The sequence below is a fragment of the Larimichthys crocea genome, chromosome II (genome assembly GCF_000972845.2).
Source record: "Larimichthys crocea isolate SSNF chromosome II, L_crocea_2.0, whole genome shotgun sequence".
Lineage (NCBI taxonomy): Eukaryota > Metazoa > Chordata > Actinopteri > Sciaenidae > Larimichthys > Larimichthys crocea.
In genome coordinates this window covers 14,350,049-14,355,318 of record NC_040012.1, presented here as the reverse complement: position 1 = coordinate 14,355,318, position 5,270 = coordinate 14,350,049, and the positions used below count along the sequence as shown (strand labels likewise).

The window sequence follows — 5,270 nt, the reverse complement described above, 5'->3', positions numbered from 1 at the left end:
CAGTCCTCAGATGATGCTTATTTCTCTTCATTTGCTTGATTTGTTTGAGCATGTGATGCCAAAAGAGAAATGAATGCAGTCTTTTGTGTGTTTTCCATCACTCATGTTTCGAATGCAGCTACACTTGCTGCTTGTAAACTTTTATGCAGATTAAGGCTGACTGCAATTCCTCAGTAGTTTCAGAGCATCGCATTTAGGACAGGTTTTGGCTCATGTCAAGATAAATGACATATCAACCCCTTTAACTTTCTGCAGTTTTCTCCTCTGTCGTCAGCACTTGTCTGTTTTTTCATTAAACGTTTGTAATTTCCCAGGAATGTCAGCTGATCGTGTCCTGATTCACAGTCCACAGCTCGGGGGGCTGTGCAGAGTTGACCCGGCGACAGCAGGAGTTCAGAAAGTTCAGATGGGGTGACTGTTTGTCCTTCTGCCACTAAAATCTGAATCTTGTGTCTTCCTGTTAGTTGTTCACCCACCACCGCCAGCCTGATGGCCAGCTACGTCACCAACAGGACCGACCCGCGCTCCCTCAACTCTCGGGTCTTCATCGGCAACCTCAACACCCTGCTGGTCACCAAGGCGGATGTCGAGGCCATCTTCTCCAAATACGGCAAGATCGTGGGCTGCTCTGTCCACAAGGGCTACGCCTTTGTTCAATACACCAATGAGAGGAGCGCGTGGGCCACCGTCGGCGGGGAGGACGGGAGGATGATTGTCGGACAAGTTCTTGGTAAGGGTTCAATTTAGCTGCTTACTCCTAAGGAGGGAGGGAGTCTTACACGAAACCAATTTTGATTTACGGTCCTCTTCAATCAGAACTTTCCATCTGTCAAACAACTTTTTAGCTTGCATTTGCGTCACCTCTGACGTCATTTTCCGGACTACTTTGGTTTTGATTGTTTACTGGAACATCTTTACATGCTTTAATGTTTGACAAACACATTTCCTTCCTCATACCTCATTCCCTCCAGAAAACCTCAGCCTGCTCTGATTGATCCACCAACCTGAGCCAGCACAAACAAAGCTATTGTTGAAAGGCCATCGAACAAGGACAGGTGGTGGATGTCTGATAGTTGGTACAATTACCCATTGTTCCTTGCCAGTTGATTTAAGTATTATACAATTATTTACCTTGTGGTAATGATGATTGTTGGGTAACACAGCAGAAGGAGATAATGACAGGGTTGTTTTAAATTGCAACCCTGCAATGATGCCGGATATGTAGTCTTTTTGTTAATTTTAGCTTTTTGTTGTAACTTCCTGTGAAGTTAAAAGACTCGACATTGAAGACTAACAGTGATATGATCTTGATAAAAGTTAAATTACCCAGTAAAGTCGTAAAATAGCATGTACTCCTTCTGTCACTGAGGAAAAAGTCTAAGAAACTATGAATCATTTCCGAAGAAACTGCTGGACACAAGATGTCTTCACACTTGCACAAGCTGCAAACTGGATCATGAATCAGCTCCAAATAAATTTACGTCTTTCTTGTGTCAAGTGTGCAAATTTTCTGAGAAAGTTTATGTTGTAAAACAAGATGCTGGATCCAAGGTGCTTTGTTAGATAAGAACGAGGTGTTTTGATCATTTTTCAAAATGCAGTTTTTAAAAGGTAAATCATCGCCAAACTGTTTTCCAGAATCTGAACTCCTGATCTGTTTTTCTCAGACATCAACCTGGCTGGAGAACCCAAACCTCACAGGTCAAAAACCACCAAACGCTCAGCTGGCGACATGTACAGGTGAGTCACGGCAACACGAACGTCACAGCTGTTAAACTGCACTCAAGGACCTCATCACCTATCTTGACAGATTTTTGGAAAGCATCAACAGTATCATCTTCGTGTTTTCTCATTCAGACTCCTCTCTGTCTTCTTTTTAACAGCAGCTCCTCGTTTGAACTCGACTACGACTTTCAGAGAGATTATTACGACAGGTGAGGAAAATGTGTTTGTTTGTTTGTCGCTCGTCAGTCATGTGAGCATCTTCCTGTTTGTTTTGCACAGCAGTCACTCTGTTTGTCTGCACACTGTGTGGCGCGTACAAAGGTCTAGACCAGACCCTTGTAATCTTTTTGTTTATGTCCTAGAATGTACTCATACCCGTCCCGCGTTCCCGCTCCCCCTCCTCCCTTGTCACGGGCTGTGATCCCTTCCAAGCCAGAGTCAGCCTGAGCGGAGGAAGCAGCTGGCGAACCAAGAGCAGCTTCTCCTCATCCTCCAAGAGCAGTCAGAGGACTTCATCGTCCAAAACAAGTAAATGTTTCGGCTGTACACAAGATTATCGGAGTATCAGAGAAATCAGAGTACTGCTGATGAATGAATGAGAGCAGTTAGGAGTAATAACGTGGTCAAAACTTTGAAGACGTTCCAGCTTGGCCTTAGTTTGAGTGACTAGAGGTTGAAGTACCAGGATACAGGCTGCCATTAAACTTAAACACTAAGGTGCAGTGGACAAATGAGAAACAAGTAATCACAAATCCAACAAAGCCACATTAGCTGGTTTCAGTTCTTTTAGTTGTAAGCTTATCTGATTTTCATTAGCCGCAGCTCGTTGAATAATTGTTAGATCTGAAGGTGGAAGGCATGAGAAAACTCACCAGCAACGTCTTTCATAATCAAATGAACGTTTAGTCTGTAATTAAGCCAAATGTTCTCTGGTTTCAGCTCCTCTGATGTGACGATCTGCTGCTGCTGCACTTGTTTTTCATTTCACTTTATTTTAAATATCTTCAGGTTTTTAAACATTTGTATGACAAAACGCACTTTTTGAAAACGTCACCTCGGTTTCTGGTAAAGTGTAATCAGCATTTTTCTGTCTTTGTTTGATTTATTGGAAATACTCACAGCTCTGCACACAAACAAACATTTAAGCCAAGCTCAGTTTACAAGTTTACACAGGAGCGTTTTGTCTCTGTCACACTCAAGTTGCTCATCCAACACTCATTCTTCTCTTTTCTTTGCAGTGAAAGTGGACGAGCTGCAGACCATCAAGCGGGAGTTGACTCAGATTAAAAGCAAAGTGGACGATCTGCTGGAGAGCCTGGAGCGCGGCACGGCAAGGACCACGACAAGAAGTCAGGTATGGGGGAACACAGTGTGTTTTTTAAAGGGCATCAGAGATTTTCGGATCTCTGCTGGTTTTTATTTATCTGTAAGGCAGAAATGTGACGAAGGGTTACAAATAAAAACAACCACAGTTTCTTTATAACGTGGTTTAAGATGTCGGACGATGATTTCTAAACACGCTTTCCTGTTTGGCAGAAGCTAAGAGCATAAAAACGGAGCCAGGCGAAGTGACATCACCTCCACACCCGAGCAACAAGAAGGACGAGGGGCTGAAGAGAGACTGGGAGAACCAGGAGATGAACGACGACGAGGAAGAGGAGGGAGACCTGCTGGAGGAGGAAGAGGTGAGACTGATGACCAGTGTTACTGACGCTCTTTTTTCCCATATATCTAAATCAGCCGCTCATTCAAACTTGCTTTTTCAAACTGCAGGTGAAGAGTCAAGAGAGGGAGGAAGAGGAGGAAGAAGAGGAGGAGGAAGGAGAACACGTGGAAGGTGACGATGACGGCGACAGTGTCAACGGTGAGGAGGACTCGTAGACCCGGACCATACCGACGCATGCAGCGTACACACAGCTTCCAGTAGGAACTCGGACTCCTGTTTTAACACTCATATTGTAGATACAAAAAGCAAACGTGCACACACAAACACACAAGCATGGTGCACACACTTTGTCGTTCCATTGTCCCTAAAGTTTTTGTTTATTTCGGCCAGTTGTCCAGTATCACCGTAACAGGAATAACTAGCTCTAGGTTTTCGGTTTGTGATTTTTACTGCGTCGTTACAGGTCTTCAGGAGAAGGAAGGAACATGGGACTGTTTAATGTTCTCAGAGACGACAGCTCGACGGACATGTCTTAACGCGAGGACGAAAATTCAGCTACAAAAGTTTTTACCTTTTTTTTAAAACCGTTTTTTAGGTTCAATGTGTTTGTTTTCCTCATCGGTTTGTTGTTTGATGCTTGTGTGTCTGTATGTTAATGTCAGTTTTGTATACATTCAGTTAAAATGTAAAGGAATAAACTGCAATAAAATATTAAAATGGAAAGTTTCTTTTTGTCTTTTCTTCACATATACATAGAAAGGTTGGTTACAGCTGATTTTAGTTTTGGCTGCTGGTTCTAAAAGTTACGGAAACACAGTACACTGAAAAAAAAGATATACTGGATTTACTTAAAAATGTTGTTTCAAGTGGTTCCACATAACTTTGTTAAGTAGATGTTAATAAACCAGTTTTCATACCATTTACTCAATATATTGAAGTATATCGTACAACAGTGATTTAAGTGACTTCAACTTAATTGGGTTACTTTCATTTTACGTATGAAGCCTAAATTAAACTTATGTGATATGGTTAAGTTCCTGCACCTGCATACCTTCAACTATGATGCCTACATCTTCTGGAAGCTGATCAACATCTGCACCTGGATGTTTTATCACATAGATGCCAATGATCGTTTCATCCAAATCTCTCCGGGTTTCATCAGGGTTCTCACTCTAGAAACAGACAAAAAGGGACAACAATAATTTAATAAAAACTCGCCCACTGAAAACACATAATTCACAGGAAACTTGCACCATTTTAATATTCACACTGGTAACTCACTAGTAAGTTATGTCAGTTAAATTAAAAAAAATAAAAACACTGATGAGAGCATATTTAGCACTCTAGTCAATGTTGAAAAAATATATCTTTAAAACAACACTTACTCTGTATTCCTTCACTAGCTCTTCAGGGTCTTCTTTGAGATACAAAGCTAGTGCCTGGAGGCTGCAAGCTCTCCTTGTTTCGATGGAGTCGTACTGAAAAACAGGAAATATACTGTACAAACAAGTCACTGACATTTAGAAGATAAATAAAATTCCAGAAAGTGATCCCTGACACAGATGTTAGTTGGCCAGCCAGTCTTTATGTAGAGGTCACTCAGACATTCATAAAATCAGTCAACTACAGGTGCACTTGCCAATTTGTTAATTGTGTTAGTATAAGTATAGAATTATAATTATCCACAGCAACTGAGGTATCCATTACTATGCAAGTATTTATACACAAACCTGGTCAATAACAGCCATGATCTTTTTAATTTTGTTTCCTGGTGCTCCTCCTTTCTTACGGAGCACTGTAGCCAACTTGTCAGAGTAGTGGTCCAGCTGCGACATAAACTTTGGAATGAGTGGGATGGTGGTTATTCACGTGAACTCTA

At 41.7% G+C, this 5,270-nt stretch overlaps 1 pseudogene; it reads left to right on the top strand.

Annotated features, from left to right (window-relative positions):
- The first annotated feature begins 474 nt into the window (after positions 1–474).
- On the top strand, positions 475–3,938 carry LOC104935028 (heterogeneous nuclear ribonucleoprotein C-like; annotated as a pseudogene).
- The last annotated feature ends 1,332 nt before the right edge of the window (positions 3,939–5,270 follow it).